General features: G+C 33.8%; 1 long non-coding RNA gene across 1 annotated transcript; it reads left to right on the forward strand.

Annotated features, from left to right (window-relative positions):
* Window positions 1-2,977: 2,977 nt before the first annotated feature.
* On the forward strand, window positions 2,978-15,928 carry LOC127864526 (uncharacterized). Its single transcript, XR_008042068.1, has 4 exons — window positions 2,978-3,138; window positions 7,463-7,562; window positions 10,311-10,424; window positions 12,089-15,928. It is a non-coding gene; the product is annotated as an uncharacterized LOC127864526 (long non-coding RNA).
* Window positions 15,929-21,701: the final 5,773 nt, after the last annotated feature.

A 21,701-nucleotide genomic window follows, 5' to 3' on the forward strand; every position in this document is an offset into this window, starting at 1 on the left:
CACCAAATAAGATCAATCAAAAGATATGGTTCGTGTGTACAACACCCCAAATAAGATCAATCAAAATATATGGCTCGTGTGTACAGCACCCCAAATAAGATCAATCAAAATATATGGTTCGTGTGTACAACACACCAAATAAGATCAATCGAATAAGCAGTTTCAAATTTATACCTCTTACAATTGTCGAGGTGTACAGTTGACAACATTTTAATATAAATATATACGAGGAATAAAACTTATAAAAGAATATGAAAGCAAGAGTTTCGGCCATTGGACAAATTCCTTCCCCTAATAATATCTGTCTACTTATAAAGGTTCCATTTAATGTCTGATCAGAAAAACATATCGACCGGACGGACACCCAGGCGGACATAATAAATGCAGTGTATAGTTCTTTAAGTGACCTTTTAATAGACTTTAGTTGTTTTTCAGATTCTTATTTAATGCTTAAATATGTAAGTGTAGACATATTTAACTAACAGCTCCAGTATTAAACGAGGATAAACAATTAAAAAGCAATCCACACTTGGGCTCGATAATGCAAGTGAAATGATGAGATAACAAATATACGTATACATATGTGTCATATGCGTACTGATTTATACTTTGATATAAATCAGTTAAATATATAGTATCCATATTATAAACGTGAGGTTAAAAATGCATAAGCAACCTCTACAATAACGCGTGTATATTATACGCTATGATGTTGGTTTTGTTCAGACCAAAACCTGTTAAAAAAATTTAAGATTTTTTTTATACAAATTATCACAATAATGAAAACCGCAACATATTTCTCTAAAAAAATATCAACTTTCGAATGTCCGTTAATTTTCTTGATAATTGAAAAAGCATGTATAATATCCCAACCATGTATTAAAACGTAAATCCATCAATGCATTAACAGAACTATCGTAGAGCTTAAACGATGAACACATTATTCCTTTTTTCCCACCATACTTATGGCGACTTCATGCGTCGCTTCTCAACTAACATGTGTATTTTCAGGCGATGGATGACGTGAAGTACTGTTTCCATTTTGAATGTTACAATGTACCATCATGATTTGTAAAGTAAGTCAGTGGAAATACCCAAACAATCCTAGAATACATCACTTCCGATATTGCTCAAGTACACACAGATTGTTAAGTAATACGAATGTCAATGAAAGGTGATCGTACCAATTAGAATAAACATTATATTTATTAAATGTCTAATGATACATGCAGAAAATTACAATCAGGAAGTATAACTTAAACGGCATGTTGTAATACATTTTTTATCTATAAAATATATATTCTTATCATTTAGAATACCGTTAATATAGTTGTTTTTAACGCATGAGTATGATAACTTAGTATATATTGTTACAATCATGTACATTAGTAGTAATAAAAGCAGACCAAATATTGCAACAGCCGTTATCAGTTTAACCCTTTACCACTTAGAAACCTATTTTGGCGCATTTTAAGTCACAAAGTTAAATTTAATTACATCTTACTTCCTAGATAAAATTTTTAAAGGCCTCATTTCCAATCCTTAGGTACCGATGAGCAGCGAACAGCATAAAACCTGAACAGACTGCGAGTTACTCACAGGCTTTTCTGGTTTTATGCTGGTTCCAAAGCCATTTTCACTTGGCTTCTTATGGGGGAAAGGGTGAATTATCATATTTAGTTCTGTGCGTGTAAGCATGTACATCGTGATATGCAATTCCGTGTATAAGTGTGCTTAGTTATAATTATTCAAAATGAATAGACGTGTAGATATCATTTGACATTTGATTGTGCATCATCGTCAATATCATCATCGTCAATATCATTATAATCGTCATAATCATCATCATCATCATAACATCATCATCATCATCTCCATCATCGTCATCACCATCATCATCATGATTCATTGTTGTTATTTGTTTAATAATCAAATTTAGTTTGTTGCTTCTAAGCCTGTTTATAGTGAGATGTAACCGCATGTATAAGTGTGTTTATTTATATTCAAAATTAATAGACGTGTAAATATCGTATGTCTTTATAACATTTGGGTTTGCACAATAATTAGCTTTATCATCGTCATTTTCATGCACAATAATTAGCTTTATCATCGTCATTTTCATGACCAATGCCATCACCCTAATCATAATTTATTCATTAAAATTGATGTTTCAAGCCAATATCATAATTTAAATTTTCTAAGATCATTCATGTTTAAAGCCCCATGTCTTTAATTCCATTTAAGAATATCTGACATTTAAGTAATGAAATAAATTGTAAAACTATGTATCGTGAAACACCCCGCATAAACTGAGAAAAGCCGTGATTTTGCATGGAGAGTTTAAAAAAATAATGTTGGATAGACTTAACCTTCCCTCAACAACACCACCCGCGGCCCCTACCAATCTGCTTAGTTATTATTTTTATAGGACTTCATTAAACGTTTGAAGTAATTTGATATACTAGTAAACCATATAATAAATAATCCTATAGACTTATTAACGCCAGCATTTTATTTTAGAATGATTACATTCATAATGATTGGCATTTACAAAATATATGTAGCAAATTTTTTATAAATGTTAACCTTAATTTGTTCCCAAATAAAATCTTCACTTCACATGTTTCGAACCAAAAACAACAACAATTTTGTAAATAAAGATAAATAACGCACGTTTTATAAAAATATGTCATAATGTCCAACATATGTGTGTGGTCGAACATATAAGAATTTAGGACACTTTGAAAATACGTTAAAGATACATGTACATTAAAACTTATTTTTTATATTTTCGTAACAATATATACAGTAACACGTATTTAGGCTGAGCTACGCCTTTGCATTAAAACTAAAACCAAACCGAATCGATGTTTAATGTATCGCTCTGCACTGTGGTTACAATGTAAATTCATGACGTTTGAATTACGTCAATGGAAATACCCGCAACAATCTAGAACACATTACTTTCGATTTCGCTATAGTACACATAGATTGTCAGGTAATACTGAAGTCAATAAAAGATAATCGTTTTAATTATAATAATAATTTTAATTATAGTAAATAATTATTTAATGTTCTAAAGATAGGTGAAGCCAAATACAATCAGGCAGCATAACGTAGACGACATGTTGTAATGTGGTAAGTGTTGTTTATTATGAAATGTAAAGTCAAGTAACCATTACTCGGGGGGGTATCTCCCTATATACGGGTATAAAGGGGTGTGCCGATTTTATGGGGTGTGTTTTTGGATTCAAATTATCGATATGGATATGGTTTTATTCATCTAAGTATAGAAATGGGTATTGAAATCAGAAATTTGCTTGTATATCAATTTAATGCATATTGATTTGAATGTATCAGTATCACAATTGGTATGATAAATTTCATTCTTGTACATAAATGGATATAAAAAGTTTTATAAGTTGTATGATACATATATGCAATTTAGACGTAAGCATATAATAGCAAATTCAATATATCAAGTATAATGTATTGATATGATAGAGATTGAAATTCTAGTATGAAATGTGTCCACTTTAACAATTTCTAGTATTGAAATGGGTCAAGTTTATCAAATTTCTTGTATTGAAATAGGTCCACTTTCTCGATGGTGTCGTATATAAATGGATCTGCTTTTTAAACAATCTTGTATCAAAATGGGTCTTAGATCTGTATCAGAGTTTCGGTATAAAAATGGGTCACATTTCGGAAGTCTCAGCGGGACACCCCTACCCAAAAATTGGGAAGTTATCCCCCCCCCCCCCCGGAACCATTAGAGCAGTTGCGTAATAAAGTTGTTCTGATAAACAGGCAAACATGTTTTGAGACTTCTTTTACACCAGTTTGATTAAATATTACCTTTGCTTACTGATTCAGCACGTAGTCTTATTTTTAAACGCTGGCAAAATGTATTTGTGATACCTTTTTTATGCCGCAGATTTCATGCATTTACGGATCACTTGTAGCCATAACGGATCACGTGATCGAAACCACTCAGGGGGCATCTAACACGCTATTTGAACTGTCAAAACACGAACTGTGTTGTTTACAATGACCAAGTTACATTTCCTGTTATAAATTATATTCATTTTTTTGTTATTAATTGTTTTCTATATGTGATCTTGTATGTACACTTTACGCATGGTGTTCTTGTGTGAATTATCTGTTGAAAATCCTAAAAAGATCGAAAAGATATGGGTATCTAATATGCCACGTAAATTGTTTGAATCATATCTAATCATCGACATTGAACATGGTAAATAAATAAAACATTAAGATTGAGATTAGTTATTGTAACAATCAACAAGATTTGCATATAATTTAACAATATATATTATCAAAACGTATATTATCACGTTGATCCGTTATTGCCCTAATTCTTCATTTCATTTAAGGTGTTGCAAAATCTTAAACACCTGAAATCGACTTTTGCAGGCAAAAAGACTACTAAATGGCATTTAAATAAATGCGTAAACTTCTTGCTTTTCAACAGAGTTATAGCATTAGGCCGCGAAAAATGTTCAATCTCTATTAGGAATCGAGACGTAAGTAAACACAGTCGTATATACATGTCAGCAAAAACATACCGAAATGTTTGACAAAGAGAAGCTCCGATTACGACTCAATCAATGCGTTTTAAAGAACAGGCCTTGAATATGCTGTGTGCAAAATATCATCTTAAAATGTAAAGTATTTATCGCGATACGCAGTCTTGAACATCAAAGTGACCCGATATGGGTAATGATCCGTAATGGTAATTTGACTGTATTGTGTTATATTTTACGCTTAAAGTTAATTTAATCGTTTTTAACGCTTCTATATGTAAACTTAGTATATTGTTGAATTGATGTATATGAGTAATCACTAAATCAGAATACATATTGTAACAGTTGTGATTTGTTGAATAATCTAATTTGGTTTGTTGCTTCTAAACATGTGTATAGTGAGATGTAATTGCGTGTAAAAGTGTGCTTATTTATAATTAATCAAAATATTGAGATATCGTCTGTATTTATGACATTTGGTTTTGCATGTTTCATCAGCTTTATCGTCGTCATTTTCGTTATCATCGTCATCACCATAATCATCATTTATTCATTAAAATTGATGTTCCAAGCCAATATCAAAATTTAAATTTGCTAAGATCATTCATGTTGAAAAACCCATTTTTTAATTTTATTTAAGAATATCTGACATTTAAGTAATGAAATAAATTGTAAAGCTATGTATCGTGAAACACCCCGCTTAAAATAAAAAAGCTAGTTAAAGCCGTGATTTTGCATCGAGTGTTTAAATAAATTCCTCCCTTGACAACACCAGCCGCGGTCCCAAATCCCAAGAGCTTCCGTTGCGCCTGTAGTAGTAGCGGTAGTAGTAGAAGTAGTTTTGAACGTAGTTGTGTTTTGTATCTGCAGTAGTTGTAGTAGTGCATCTATGTGTACATCGAACATATGGCTGTTATAAATCCCATTATTAGGCATTCGAAAACGAAACAAAATCTACATTTCCATGCGACTGCATGTAATTCATAGATCTTTTGTAATGTCCACCTACATGAATTTAACATTTAGTTTCGGTTTTGATTTGAAGAACATCGCGGTGTAAAACCTCACATTAATTTGGTCGTTGTGTGGTCGCACTAAATATCAACATAATCGTTATTACAATAATTATCATCATCGTAACCACATATTGACCAACATCATTGTAATCCTCATCATAATCATAACTTTTATTACAATTTTTAAATTAGTTATCATGTTTTCGTCTTCTCCTCCGTTTTATCGTGATTACTCATATACATCAATTCAACAATATACTCAGTTTACATATAGAAGCGTTAAAAACGATTAAATTAACTTTGTGGGGACAGTGGTCTAGTGGTAAGATGCTGGGCTAGGGATCGAAAGGTCCCTGGTTCGAATCCCGCCCAGGCACTTGATTTTTCTGAGCAAAAAATTAATACCACGCTTGCTCCTCTCCACCCAGGTGTATAAATGGGTACCTGTGAGGGAAATGAGTCAATGTGCCGTGGCTGCCTGGTGCGCCATATGTTAACGGACGACTTAAATCCCAGCGATCGGGGGGTTGATTGTGAAGTCGGCTGAAGATGTTTATCGAAGCAGACTATAAACCGCACCTTTATCGTGTGCCTTTGTAATTGTCTATTTTCCGTCTTGTACGTCTTCCTTTAATACTTCGCACAGGAAACACTTTTGTTGCCGCATTTATAGGCCAATCATAAAGGTGCCTTTTCACAGATTTTGGCATTTTTTAACTTATTCATTTAATGCTTTATATCGATAAATGTAAACATTGGATCGTAAAAGCTCCAGTAAAAAATCAAGAATAAAATTAAAAAAAGGAAAAGCACATTGCCCGGAACAGGTTTCGAACCAGTGACCCCTGGAGTCCTGCCAGAGTCCTGAAGTAAAAACGCTCTAGCCTACTGAGCTATTCCGCCGAGTGCACGTACCTGACGTATTTTATACCTTATATAAGCAATCTTCGTAGTTTCACAAAATTTAACGACAAAAACAGAACTCTCCAAATTATTCAATCGTTTCGCGTTGCAACGCTTTATAATTTTTAGGTTTTAAATTCGTCAAAAGATGCATATAATGGCTATATTAGACCATGGTAAATGTTCAGTATTACTGTTTCCTCACAATTATCATAACTAAAACGAAAATTTGCGAATCTGAAACAACTTTTTTCAATTTTGTCAATTTACCAAAGCGTGAAAAGATCCCTTTAATGAAGCTTTTCAAGAACAAAAGTCCCCTTAATAGACCTAGTTCGGAATTTGCTAGCAATAGGTTAACACCTGGCTCGCTTGTTGATTGTAACACCTTGTTAACAGAACATTTAAGATTAAGATCAGTGTGGGCTTAATAGGAGATATCGTATCATGTGTTGTTTTATGTTTTACTATTACATTTCTTCATGCAATGTTCCATCGCTGAACTGTTTGTAGGACTGGGAAGACACGTTATGAGACTTTGCCTTTATTGAAAGAGAATCGCTCGTACGTGTGGAAAGTATGTTGATAAAAAATAGATATTAACAAAACGTATATATGACACTATCAACATACACTATAAATAGTAACTAGAAACTTATTTTCCATCGGCTCGTATTTATTAATACCGAAAGTGAATAACGTAGCTAGTTTTTAAAAGTTCTGAAGCGAACACAAAAGATCAACTATCAATTGCTTATAAGTTTTTCAGTTTGCGTAAACTGTATTTTAATATTAATGTGCAATTGCATTAAGATAAAAGTGTACGTCGATGTTCTCCATTTAGTGTTTGTATCTATAGCGCATACGCGAAACATTTAGAAGCGGGATAAGTTAGAAATAAAAACATGTACACTATATCTTCTCATTTCAATGCCATCGGTACTTTATTTAAAGTGTTTGAACGAAAAAATATTAAAAATTCAATCTTGATATATTCAGGCAGGACAGAATGGAGGCAGAACCAGATACTATCAACAGGACAGTCAATTGTCTGCCGTCTATGCCGGCATTTCCTCAGGAAACAGGCACAAAGAACAAGGTTAGTGTTTTGTGATGGATATATGTACATACAAACGTGGTTCCTTTTAAACAAGACAGACGGCTATTTTTCCTGCTATAAAAGAATTAAATTATCATGTTATTTATTTCTGCAACACACTATGAACGAAGCCGGTTTATGGTTACCATCAGGTTTCGAAGACAGTATACCGGTGCTTTATATGTAAAGTAAATACATAAATATCTAATTATGTAGCCCATTGAAACTTTACTTGCAAAACACAATTTACATTGATTTTTGTTCCCACCCTTTTTAAAAGCGTGGAGATATTGTATTTATTTCCGCTGTCTGTCCGTCTGTCCTGGCCACTATCTCCTCCTACACTATTAGCACTAGAACCTTGAAACTTACACACATGGTAGATATGAGCATATGTGCGACGGTGAGCTATTTGGAATTTTGATCTGACTACTGGGTCAAAAGTTATGGGTAAATAAATGGGTAGAATGGGTAAAAAATCTCCTTTTACTTACAACATGCGACGCACATGATAATAACTTTTGACCCAGGGGTCAAATCCAAATTTCAAACAGTGCACCGTCGCACTATGCTCATAGCTATCATGTGTGTAAGTTTTAAGGTTCTAGTTTTAAAAGTGTAGGAGGAGATAGTAGAGAATGGGTGTTGGGGTTGGGCACAAACTTTATTTTAAAGGTGCCTTTTCACAGATTTTGGCATTTTTTAACATATTCATTAAATGCTTTATATCGATAAATGTAAACATTGGATCGTAAAAGCTCCAGTAAAAAATCAAGAATAAAATTAAAAAAAGGAAAAGAACATTGCCCAGACCAGGTTTCGAACCAGTGACCCCTGGAGTCCTGCCAGAGTCCTGAAGTAAAAACGCTTTAGCCTATTGAGCTATTCCGCCGAGTACGCTTACTTAGCGTATTTTATACCTTATATAAGCAATCTTCGTAGTTTCACAAAATGTAACGACAAAAACAGAACTCTCCAAATTATTCAATCGTTTCGCGTTGCAACGCTTTATAATTTTTAGGTTTTAAAATCGTCAAAAGATGCATATAATGGCTATATTAGACCATGGTAAATGTTCAGTATTACTGATTCCACACAAATATCATAACTAAAACGAAAATTTGCGAATCTGAAACAACTTTTTTCAATTTTGTCAATTAACCAAAGCGTGAAAAGATCCCTTTAACATAACATCTTCATTTATTCATCAATTCACTTCATATTAAAGGGATCTTTTCACGCTTTGGTAAATTGACAAAATTGAAAAAAGTTGTCTCAGATTCGTAATTTTTCGTTTTAGTTATGATATTTGTGAGGAAACAGTAATACTGAACATTAACCATGCTCTAATATTGCCATTATATGCATCTTTTGACGATTTTAAAACCTAAAAATTATAAAGCGTTGCAACGCGAAACGATTGAATAATTTGGAGAGTTCTGTTTTTGTCGTTAAATTTTGTGAAACTACGAAGATTGCTTATATAAGGTATAAAATACGTCAAGAATGTGTAGTCGGCGGAATAGCTCAGTAGGCTAGAGCGTTTTTACTTCAGGACTCTGGCAGGACTCCAGGGGTCACTGGTTCGAAACCTGCTCCGGGCAATGTTCTTTTCCTTTTTTTAATTTTTTTTCTTGATTTTTTACTGGAGCTTTTACGATCCAATGTTTACATTTATCAATATAAAGCATTTAATGAATAAGTTAAAAAAATGCCAAAATCTGTGAAAAGGCCCCTTTAATACCGAACATCTCTTATGACAACAAGGTCTATATCGACCTTCCATGTTACATTACCAACCCCAAGGCAATTGATAAAGGTACAGGCAGCTTGGTTCCAGTCCTCTTTCAAATTTATCGAGAAGTCCACTGGTATCACTTCCCCGTACCCCCAACTTTTTTGTCGTACCCAAAATTTTTCGTATCCAATTTTTTTTTGTGTACCCACATCATTTTCGTACCCAATTTTGTTTCGTACTCCAAATCTTCCCGTACCCCCATTTTTTTTCGCACCCAACATTTTTCGTACCCGTTTTTTGTTCAAACCCAAATTTTTGTTCGTACCCAGATTTTATGTTCGTACCCAAATTCGTTTGGTACCCAAAATGTTGTTCGTACCCAAATTTTTTTGGCATAATTTTTTCCTACCCAAAATGTTCGTACCCAAATTGTTTTTCGTACCCAAAATTTGTGTACCCATATTCACAATTGTGGTGATGTAGATAAACTTAAATTGATGCTTTTATATCAATCCTCTTCAAAAGCGTCATATCAGTACTGTCAGTACTTTGATTCTTATTTGTCATTGATTATCCCCACGCTTTAAATTGGAGCGGGGGGATTATGTGGTTATTTTACATTAACTTATTCATTTCTACACCGATTTACTTCTAATTGATACTGACCTTCTCCTATGACAATTCGGTCAATGTCAACTATGCATGATCCCATTACCAACCCTGGGGCGCCCCGCCCCCATAGACCACGCCCACCCAAAATTGCCTTTTAATTGAATTGAAAATGGTTGTTTTGTTTTGGAAAATAATACGTAGTCATTTGGAATTGTTATGTTTAATGACACACACCATTTAGACGAACAAACTGTATTGGCGGATTATACATTACATTATATCAGGTGGTATGAATGGTTAGCGTAGGTTAAACAACATCACCACTTTTACAGTTCATGTATACTGAGATGTTTCTTCATACTTCGTTACTTTTAACATTGAGTGATATGTTCTTCAAGGTATATGCACACAGTTCGAAACTCAATCTTGGTGCTAGAAGAGTTTGTATCAATGTGGATCCACCGAGGAGGTCAAACAACAGACGGGGTCAACATCTCGTGACAAACTTGCTGGTAAAACGTGATGGTTTTAATTTTCATTAAAAAATGAATTATCCATCTCAATTATAAAGCGTTTCAAATGCCTTTATTAGAGCGAGAAGAACTTTTGTATTCGATATTTATAACAAAGGTGTGTCCCTAAACTTAGACTTGAGTCGTCGTATTTATTTTAAGGAAGATGTCTTTGTGCATTTATCAGTTTTTGTTTTCAAAAATAAAATTTAACAGATGATGATTTTGAAGACACGGACGGACTGACAGACACACATACAAGTTGTGAATTAAATCATATACGCTTTCTTGTGTGTAATTTTTGCGATTAAGACAACTTCTATAAAATTATGTTTATGTTGTGCTGTCAATGACGCGAAATATGTTAAAAGTGTTTTTTTAGTGGAAACAATTTAAGGGCGTTTTTATCAAATTATTGGTACTATTGAAGTTTGTCATGAAATGCCTAATCTTGATAGATTGAATGAAATAAATTAAAGAACCTCACGATAACCAAACAGCGAACACATTTAACCTGAAGAACGATTTTTAATTAAATGGTACCTTCAGGATGATTCGAACCATTCCCGTCCGAGTTCCGAGTCCTTTCCCTTGACTATCCCGATCGTCTAACTGCTACATTATTATTTTCGTCAGTATAAGTGATCCTAATAAAGCCAAACATAAAAAACACAATCGAAACAACCCAATTTGTTCTATCGTTTTGTATTTGTAAAGCATTAATATTTAAATGATTTTAAAGGGATCTTTTCACGCTTTGGTAAATTGACAAAATTGAAAAAAGTTGTTTCAGATTCGCAAATTTTCGTTTTAGTTATGATATTTGTGAGGAAACAGTAATACTGAACATTTACCATGGTCTAATATAGCCATTATATGCATCTTTTGACGATTTTAAAACCTAAAAATTATAAAGCGTTGCAACGCGAAACGATTGAATAATTTGGAGAGTTCTGTTTTTGTCGTTAAATTTTGTGAAACTACGAAGATTGCTTATATAAGGTATAAAATACTTCAAGTATATGTACTCGGCGGAATAGCTCAGTAGGCTAGAGCGTTTTTACTTCAGGACACTGGCAGGACTCCAGGGGTCACTGGTTCGAAACCTGGTCCGGGCAATGTTCTTTTCCTTTTTTAAATTTTATTCTTGATTTTTTACTGGAGCTTTTACGATCAAATGTTTACATTTATCGATATAAAGCATTTAATGAATAAGTTAAAAAATGCCAAAATCTGTGAAAAGGCCCCTTTAAATGATGCTTAGCCATTAACAAACATGTATTTTACGTATATGGCTATTATGTAGTATTAGTTCGCTCTATGTCCTCTGTTCTTGCTTCTTTTTAACATGTTACAGAAAGTTGAAACATGGTCAATTCGTCAAATCGTTCAAAAGGCCTTAAATCGATTTAAGAAATACTAGTACATAAGTTTGCATTTCGTTTTAATCATTTAAATCTCTGCGGAATTAGTAAAATATAACGTTTCACGACCATGATTAATTTGTTTCAAAACATTTAAAAAAATGAAAATATATCATTTCGTGTATAATTGTTTAAATAATAACAACTGAATGTTGTTTACTTATATTTATAATGTTGATGATGATTTAATAATAATAGCCTACATAATGCTGATGTAATAATTATACATCCATATTCCAGAGCACTTCCTAGCATTGTCTGTCCGGTTATCGGATCTGCTGGATGAGATTGGAGCCGGAAAATGCACTGTAATGGAGCGGAGAGACACATATTTGCGAAGAGAGCGTATGTAGATGATAGCATGGCAACTATTAGGAGTAGAAATCGCAGAATCTTTCCATTTCGGGAGCCAATCTGAAGGCACCACCACTCCCGGTCTCAATTCTGATATTGATTACCTACATAGTAACAAATGTGTGAACATCATGACAGACTGGAACGACTGGGAGTCTGGGATGGTTAACCTTCTGCTGTTTCGTGACGACACCACTCCACCTCAACAGTACTTGCTACAGGTCATAAAGAAATACACACCGGAACCGGTGACCAGTATTGACGATGACAGGTGTATGAGGAAAGATTCTGGGCAAGTACTATTCAGCTCAGAAAGATACAAACAGGAAATTGAGCGGACGGTAGCGGTAGCACATGAAGGAGAGGTAACCAAAAATGGACCTTCTGTGAGTAATCTTCCCAACTGGGATATTGTATCGGCATATCATGTCTGCAAACCTCTTCCTGAAATACAGCACTGGATAGACAGATGTAGAGGGAGACATTGGCCGCCTGCCAAATTACTGGAGGCTTCACGACGATCTCCGTCTTTCCTGGTACCTGCAGGACACCCAGACAGTGATTACAAGCGCGAAGAATGGCGCCTGTCTCCGAATCTTATTGAACGAATGTTGATGTTTAGTTTGAATATGACACAAATTAAATGTTACATTAGTCTAAAAATAATTAAAAATGCCTTACTTAATAAAATGGTTGGGGATTGTACCACAAGTTTTCATTGTAAACATTAATGTTCTACACCATAGAAAGAGCACATCCTTCTCTGTGGAAGGAGCATAATCTCATGTTTCTACTTTTACTTTGTTTACAAATATTAAGAAAATGGCTGCGATTGGGAAGCTTGCCTCATTACATCATAGAAGGAGTAAACTTGTTCGATGGGAAACTGTCTATGGGGCAACAGAGACGCCTTTTACAGTACGTGAACTACTTGATAAAGAGCGACTTGCAAGATTTATTTCATATAGATATAGATCAATTAGGATGTCGGTTACAAGCGTGTGGTAGACGGAGGATCGGAAAGGCTGTAGAGGGAGAACTGAGATCTGTACGGTTACGTTACGGTATAAGTTTGTTTCTGAAGTTCGAGTACTTGGAAAGATTTAATACAGAATTAACAAAGATAATATATGAGATACAGACTTCGAATACAAACTTCCAACAAGGTATACACAATGCATTACGAGCTGTTGTTGAAAACTCAACGTATGGCAATTTGACAATCGTTTCTTTCGACTATATAAATCACCTGTTTGCATTACACAATTAAGTGCAATCATCAACGTGTTTGCGACTACCAAACCCTGCTTTTATCAAAATTATACGCCGCTTCCAATATTCTTTAAAAACGGATGTCGTTTCAAGCCGTTTAAAGTTGGCTTCTTTGCTATACTGCTTTGGACATCTTTACGCAGCAGTAAGAGTGTTGGAGGGTGTAGAGAAGAGGTATCACAGCAAGGTCAAGTCTGTGTGTGGAGAAATATATATAAATGGAGAAAGAGATCTCCAGGTATTTGCTAACATGATCTCAGATAACTGTGACAACATACTCAGTGAACAACCATTCGCATTATGTGTCAGGTTTATTAGACAAGAAGCGCACTGCGCTCCATACATATTGTGGTTTGAAATGAATCGCGGTATGACTGAAGAGAAAGTTGCACAGAGAAATAGCACGGAGAAACTATGGATGGTCAACGCTGAGGTGGATGCTCGTCCTTTCCTTCATTATCTACAGTATCTCACATATGGAGGACTCGGTGAACGCAACAAACAGCTTCATGCATTTGAAAAACTCAGGTCTTCTTGTATATTTGACCCAAGAAATTTAATCAACATGCATCACTTAGAGACGGCGCTTAATTTGCTTGGTCACTGCTATGAAATGGAAGGCGACTATCAAAGAGCATTATATTACTACGAGATATCGTTGCAGTGTGAGAATACGAACAATGCCGCTAACTGGCACGTACAGCGTGTGCAGCGTCTTATAAGTAGTTCATAATGAACATTACAACTTTGAAATGTGCAAAATGATAGCTAGACGTATGTGTTAACATATAATCTGTTTCATCAGTTAGTTCTTTGAGTTTAACATTCATTGTTTGAATGTAAAAATAAGAAGCATATTTACCAATCAAAACGTATAGACGTTATACTTTTTTTGTTTGCATTTCAATAGGAAATATCAATTGCGATGTTGATTAAGCAAATTCCAAGTAAGTGAATATTACGTTTATTTAGAACGAAAACATGAACCACGAGCCTTCGTCTGTTCGTTTCGAGCAATTGTTCTGATCAGATCTAAGCAAGTAACTGGTTCTCTAGTCACTACGTCATTTTCTCAACATCGTCGGTCTAACTTTCAAAGAAAATATTTGAGTTTGTAAAAAAACACGCTAAACATTAAAGGGGCAGTCAACCAGATTGACGAAAAAAGAAAAGTTCTAAAATACCGTCTTTAAGCGCTTTATATTGATAAATTAAAACATTGGATCTAAAAATCTCGAGTTAAAAAAACAAGAATAAAATGCAAAAACGAAAAAAGTAACCCTAAACAGGGCTCGAACCACTGACCCCTGGAGTCCTGGAGTAAAAAGATTAAATAAATATATACCATTTATACCACTCGGTCATCCATGCTAGTACAATGTGCGTTTTATTTTATACTATATATAAGCAATACTCGTAGTCTCACAAAATGTGACGACAACAACAGAACTCTCAAAATTTCTAGAACACCATCAATGGGACATTTTGACGTTTTGGTAAATTGACAAAATTGAAAACAAAAGGTTTCAAATTTTCGTTGCAGTTATATTTGCGAGGAAACAGTAATACTGAACATTTACCATACTCTAAATAATCAATGACATGCATCTTTTGACGATTTAAAAACCTGAAAATTATAAAGCGTTACAAACGCGAAGCGATCAAATAATTTGGAGAGTCGGGATCTGTTGTTATCATTATAGTTTGTGACATTACAAGAATAGCTGATATAATTTATAAAATACGCTATTCTTAACATGAGCACGGATGGCCGAGTGGTTTAAGTATTAGACGTTTACCCTAAGAGACTGTGGTTCGAACAAAATGAAGCATTACTGTTTCTCTTTCTTAACTATTTTTTGTACTGGAGCTACATGTACATGTACATGTATATAGTTCCCATGTTTACGGTTATCAATTTTAAGGGACCCTCCAAAAGATTGTACGTTTTGGTAAATTGACAAAATAAAAAAAATTGTTTCAGATTCGCTAATTTTCGTTTTCGTTATGACATTTTTGAGGAAATACACTTGGAGACACTTCTAACGCATCACTTAATCATATCAATATAGCTCCCTTATTTTTGATCGGATTGTGTTGAAATTTGGACCAAGAATAATTCAACACATATCTGATAACTCCTGAAAATTTAATTGAAATTGAAAAACAACAATACATGTATGTAAAACTTAACAAATTAAAAGCGTCACTTCAAAAGTCAAATTCGCAAACTCGTACAACGTTAAATAATAACAATGAGAAAATAAAACGCATAAACGTACACGTCTTAATAACTGACCGGCTTGCAACATGCCGATTGAGCCATTTCGCTCGTGAATATTCATACGAGCCATAATGTTTTTCTTAAAGTAATGTTATGTTGTTCTTGTGTAAAAACTTACCTAGAATTATGAAATTGAAATTAAATTGGAATAAAATGTATATCGCCTTTTACTACACTTGGTGATTTTTCTAACGCAACACTTTTAAAACTTACATATCTCATTAATGAGTAAATATTTTTTTTTTAAATTGCACATGTGATCATTTGACTACAGTATGTGCAAGCTAACAATAAAATCATTCATCCGTGACGATCGGACGTTTTAGCAAGTGGGAAAGGTAGCCTGTAAAATGTAAAGATATATGGCGTTGATAGTTCAATGAATGAGATCAAGTATAGCGAATGTCTTTTTTCTGTGCAGTTCTTAGCTGCATCACACGCAGTACGGGATGTTACGCGGAGTTTTCGCGGCTTATTTTACATTATTACATATTGCTGGTCATAAACCTATAGATACAAAACAGAAAACCAAAAGAATAATGGAAGTGAAATTAAAACATATGAGTCAACCGGCCACACGAGAAGTATCCATATTTATAGGCGCGTTCTTCGAACAAACCTGTTTTAGTGGTTTGTCGGGCATTGCTATTTGATTCGATTATTAACAGTATCGATAATCATCGCGCTCATGCTTAATATATTGGTCAATATGGTGGAATAATTATTGTTAAAATTAATCAAAAATACTATTTATCATTGTATTGTTGAAAACACATTAAGAATCTACATATTTCTGGTCTAAAGAAAATTCCAGGTCACCTAGTTCACGGATAGCGTATTTATTATATAACTATTATTTTACTGACCGCGAACTCCGGTGATGACCTGTATATAAACTCTGACATTTATACACTGGCCGCGAATTGACCCGATACCTCGCGGGTTGAAATGCAATGTATTAAAGTGAGGCCTCGCTTCCACTGCTCTTTATACATTTACATGTTAACATGTTGACAAGAATATGGAAGTAAGTACTAAATATGAGAACATAGCCTTTAAGTATAAACGCGCTGCGCTGGTAATTCTCTGAAAATAAAAGGTGCACGCACAAACTGTATTGATGTCGAGAATTGAGTGTAAAACTGTTCTTTCTATTAATATAAAGAAGTGAAACTCCAGCTGCTGGAGCAGTATTGAATTTTCATTAAAAACAATTAGTTGGTCCTTTATTTAAGGCAAGTGACCGATTGCCCAAACAGTACAAAACAGCACAATACAGCACAATACAAACCAACATAAACACAAAATATGAATAAAGCTGGGGTCACCGCCTTGGAACGGTCAATGCAAAGCATTGGGGGTTTAAACCTGGTTATAGAGCGCTCAACCTCACACTTGGCCCAGCAATATTCATAATACATTTAAAGCGGGTATATACGATTTTTTATATGTGTTAAATTGTAATATATTGATAAAATATGTTACAATAACATAAAATGGGAAAGAAAAATTATACATTAAAGCCGAATTTCATAAAATGCAGCAAAGACAAATTAGCGCCCCGAGCCGATTGTGACGTACATATTTTCCTACAATAACCGAAGCATTCGTCTTTGTATTAGGATCGGAGTTACTGTTCGAGTGTCGTATGAATAGATATCGTTGCGGGAATTTAAATAAACCGTTAAACTAAGTTAAAGGGGCCTTTTCACAGATTTTGGCATTTTTTTAACTTATTCATTAAATGCTTCATATTGATAAATGTAAACATTGGATCGTAAAAGCTCCATTAAAAAATCAAGAAAAAAATTTTAAAAAGGAAAAGAACATTGCCCGGAGCAGGTTTCGAACCAGTGACCCCTGGAGTCCTGCCAGAGTCCTGAAGTAAAAACGCTCTAGCCTACTGAGCTATTCCGCCGATTACACATCGTTGATGTATTTTATACCTTATATAAGCAATCTTCGTAGTTTCACAAAATTTAACGACAAAAACAGAACTCTCCAAATTATTCAATCGTTTCGCGTTGCAACGCTTTATAATTTTTAGGTTTTAAAATCGTCAAAAGATGCATATAATGGCTATATTAGAGCATGGTTAATGTTCAGTATTACTGTTTCCTCACAAATATCATAACTAAAACGAAAAATTACGAATCTGAAACAACTTTTTTCAATTTTGTCAATTTACCAAAGCGTGAAAAGATCCCTTTAAGATTCACATCGTACATGTATGGTGTACATGCTGGCGAATTCGGCTGTACAGCCGTTTTCAATTTCAGAATTAAATATCTGGCTTATTTTGCATTTTTCGAAACATGTTCTTCTTAACTTTTATTTTAATTTATAGTGAAATTTATATATAATAATTGTTTACACATTTTATATAAATTCATAAATATTTAACAAAATCGTATATACCCGCTTTAAGTGTAAATAAAATTTAACGTCATAGCATTATAACTCAAATTAAACAATAAAAAAAGGGAATTAAAACGCATTCAATTTAATTACTATTTAATTACTCAATTGCATTGAAGATACAAGAGTAACAGAGTTACAACTTTTTGACGAACGATCAAATAAAACTATTAACAATTGTCAACTACATTCCTTCTTTATAGAAAAAGATTTGAGAATATAGACTCATGGAGTTAATATCTCAGATAATCATCGCGCAAATACAGGAAGAAGATGCAATAATGGGTGTAAAAATTCCATATTACATAGCTTGGTTGTTTATGTGACTGCTAAAAAAATAAAAATAATTAAATCAAACAAGAAACGCCTATCAGAGAGAAAATATAAATAAAATGGAACGTTATAAACCCAATGACCTATGCATGTAGATTACAACTGGGAAAGTCGGTCGTATGACGTCACAAAAATCCATAATGACACAATGACGTGAACAAATTCCAGGGGCAGTAGTAAATAGAAATATTAATGGGGCTGTGCTACTAATAAAACAAGTTTAGGTGATTTAATATTAAGAAGCAAATGAATAAAAATGGTAATTCCATTAAAGCGACATTATTGGAATCAAACAGTATATAGGTGTTTTGACAACTGAAGACAGAAATGATTTGATGTACGATTTGAGTCCAAATGTAGTTTTCATGCAGATTTGTTCATACGAAACAATGACACAATTTAATTAAACAGTGAAAAATGCCTATAATGTAGTTTTAATGCAGATTTGTTCATACGACACAATGACACAATTTTATTCAACAGTGAAAAATGCCTATAATATCACTAATGATTCCAAATTTTAAGGGAAGAAAGATATAGTGAATCGAAAACCATCAAACACGTGTTCTTAAGTACATAAGCATCGTATCCTTTTGATAAAACAAGTTAATTAAATTGAAAAGTTTAATATGAACATTTGGTTTAACATATTTTAATTTGCGGACACGCTTCAAAACATCTCCGTAAAATGATGGATGGGAGATTCCATTATTTAAATGCCATTTTAAAGAAACATTATATTTTGAAATTAAATCACTATACTTAGAGTAAAATCTAGCAAATTTATTTCTTAGGTTATGATATAAAAAGCCTTGTTTTAGCAATTTTTTAGTTAATATTAGATTACGATCGTTAAAATCTTTAATACACGAACATGCTCTGGCATAACGTACCAACTGTGAAATGTAAATACCATAGGAAGGTCCTTTAGGGATGTTGCCATCTAGAAACGGAAAATTCACAATTTCAAAGTTAAAATCGTCCCGTTTGTCGTATAAACTAGTTTTGATCAAATTATTATTAATAGTTTAATGTAAGTCTAAATACGCAGCGTCTGTATTGGATATACACGATCTATTTAAGACTAGTTCTTTTGGGTAGATTTTGTGAATATATTGTTCAAATAATGGATTATCTAAATTAAGTATGTCATCAATGTACCTACTAGTAAGGTTAAAACAAATATACTTGCTTAGTTTTAGATAATTCTAACATAAATTCGTTTCATAACAATATAAAAAAAGGTCAGCTATAAGTGGCGCACAATTAGTACCCATAGGAACGCCAATAATTTGTTTAAATATTTTACCATTAAATTCAACAAACAAGTAAGCCTTTTCATTAGAAATAAAATTGTTTCATGCAGTAAAACAGTGTTACAAAGACGCGGATATGTTTCCAATGTTCTGGTGGTATACTCAAATCAGCAAATGGAATAAATGAAGTGTATTCATTCGTACCTAGCCGCGGGAAATTTTATTTGAATTTTATTGGGCACTAACAAAGGTCAGGTAAGGTGAAAAGCTGGCTTAATACAGCTTACGCCGAAAAAGTACATCCATTCTAAGTACGAGCATGGATGGTCGAGTAGTCTAGGCGGGAGACTTTTTACTCCAGGACTCCAGGGGTCAGTGGTTCGAGTCTTGTTGAGGGTTCCTTTTTTCCCTTGTTTATCACCGTCGAAATTTTTTTCGGAGGGGATATAGTAATTGGTTCTGTCCGTCCGTCCGTCCGTCATGCTGAAACTTTGTCCGGAGCATAACTCCAAATTTATTCAATGGATTTACTTGAAACTTGAAATATAAACATATGGCAACCAGTAGTGACCACGAACCATAACGCTGTCTACCTTAGTTTTTGAATTATCTCCCCTTTTATATAATTTTAAAATAATTTTGTCCGGAGTCTCTAAATCTACTGAAGGGATTTACTTGAAACTTCAAACTTAAACAGTTGGCAAGTGGGAGAAGTGCAGTGACTAAGAACCATAACTCTATCTACCTTAGTGCTTGAATTATATCCCTTTACACGTGTATTTAATTTCAAAGAAAATTTTTGTCCGGAGCATAATGAATTATCTTTCATAATTTGTTTTTACAAATATTATTCTACTCTCTTAAACAAATGCTGTCATACAAGCAAACACATTTCGGCGGGGATTTGGCACTACTGTGACAAGCTCTTGTTTAAATTGTATTCTTGTTGTTTTTTTACTTGAGATTTTTAGTTTAAATGTTTAAATTTATCAATATAAAGCATTGAATGACAAGCTTCAATACATCCAAAAATCTGTTGTACGGCCCCTTAAAAGCATTTAATGACAAACTTTAATGCATTCTATAAGGTCCCTGATGTACAGCATCTCTATAGGGTTATACTATAGACATGCGTGTCAGGTCGTTCAGGTCCAATCCTTTTCCAAGAAGTTGTCGCCCATTTGTTATAAATATGTCATTTTATCATGATTTTTTCTTTGCGATATCCCATGGAGTATTGATCAAAATTTAATAAAACTGTCTGCAGACCTTTCTTTTAGAGCAGACATTTACTTATTTTCAGGTTTTTTCGCTCCGTTAACTTTTCGTTGAGTTATTGCCTTTTAAATACTAGTTATAATAACTTTTAGCGTTAGATCTCGGACACTACTGATAAGAATTTATACACATTCATATGCAGCATCCTTATTTGGTAGAGATGCATATGAGCCGTGCTCTGTGAAAAGAGGTTTTAACGCATGTGCGTAAAGTGTCGTCCCAGATTAGCCTGTGTAGTCCACACAGGCTAATCAGGGACAACACTTTCCGCCTAAACTAGATTTTTGCTAAGAAAATATCATAAAAGCGGAAAGTGTCGTCCCTGATTAGTCTGTGCAGTCCGCACAGATTACTTTTGGAAGACACTTTACGTTCATGCATTAAACCCCCTTTTCACAGAACACGGCTCATATATTTCTTGTCGCCCAGCTCCAGTAAGCACAGGAACTAATCATCTGACTTTGTCACCCAAAAAAAGACATTTTACACGTAACTCAGAAATCCTTAGTCAAAGAAAAATAAGGAAATTGTCGCTCGTAAACTGTCTTACAAATGCAAAAAGTAATTTCTAAAATTTCTAAAATAAAAAAAATACTGGAAGTTGAACTTCAGTTGCACCGGAAGAAGAGAAACCCCTTATCATACAATGCGTTCTTTA

The sequence above is a fragment of the Dreissena polymorpha genome, chromosome 1 (assembly GCF_020536995.1).
Source record: "Dreissena polymorpha isolate Duluth1 chromosome 1, UMN_Dpol_1.0, whole genome shotgun sequence".
Taxonomy (NCBI): domain Eukaryota; kingdom Metazoa; phylum Mollusca; class Bivalvia; order Myida; family Dreissenidae; genus Dreissena; species Dreissena polymorpha.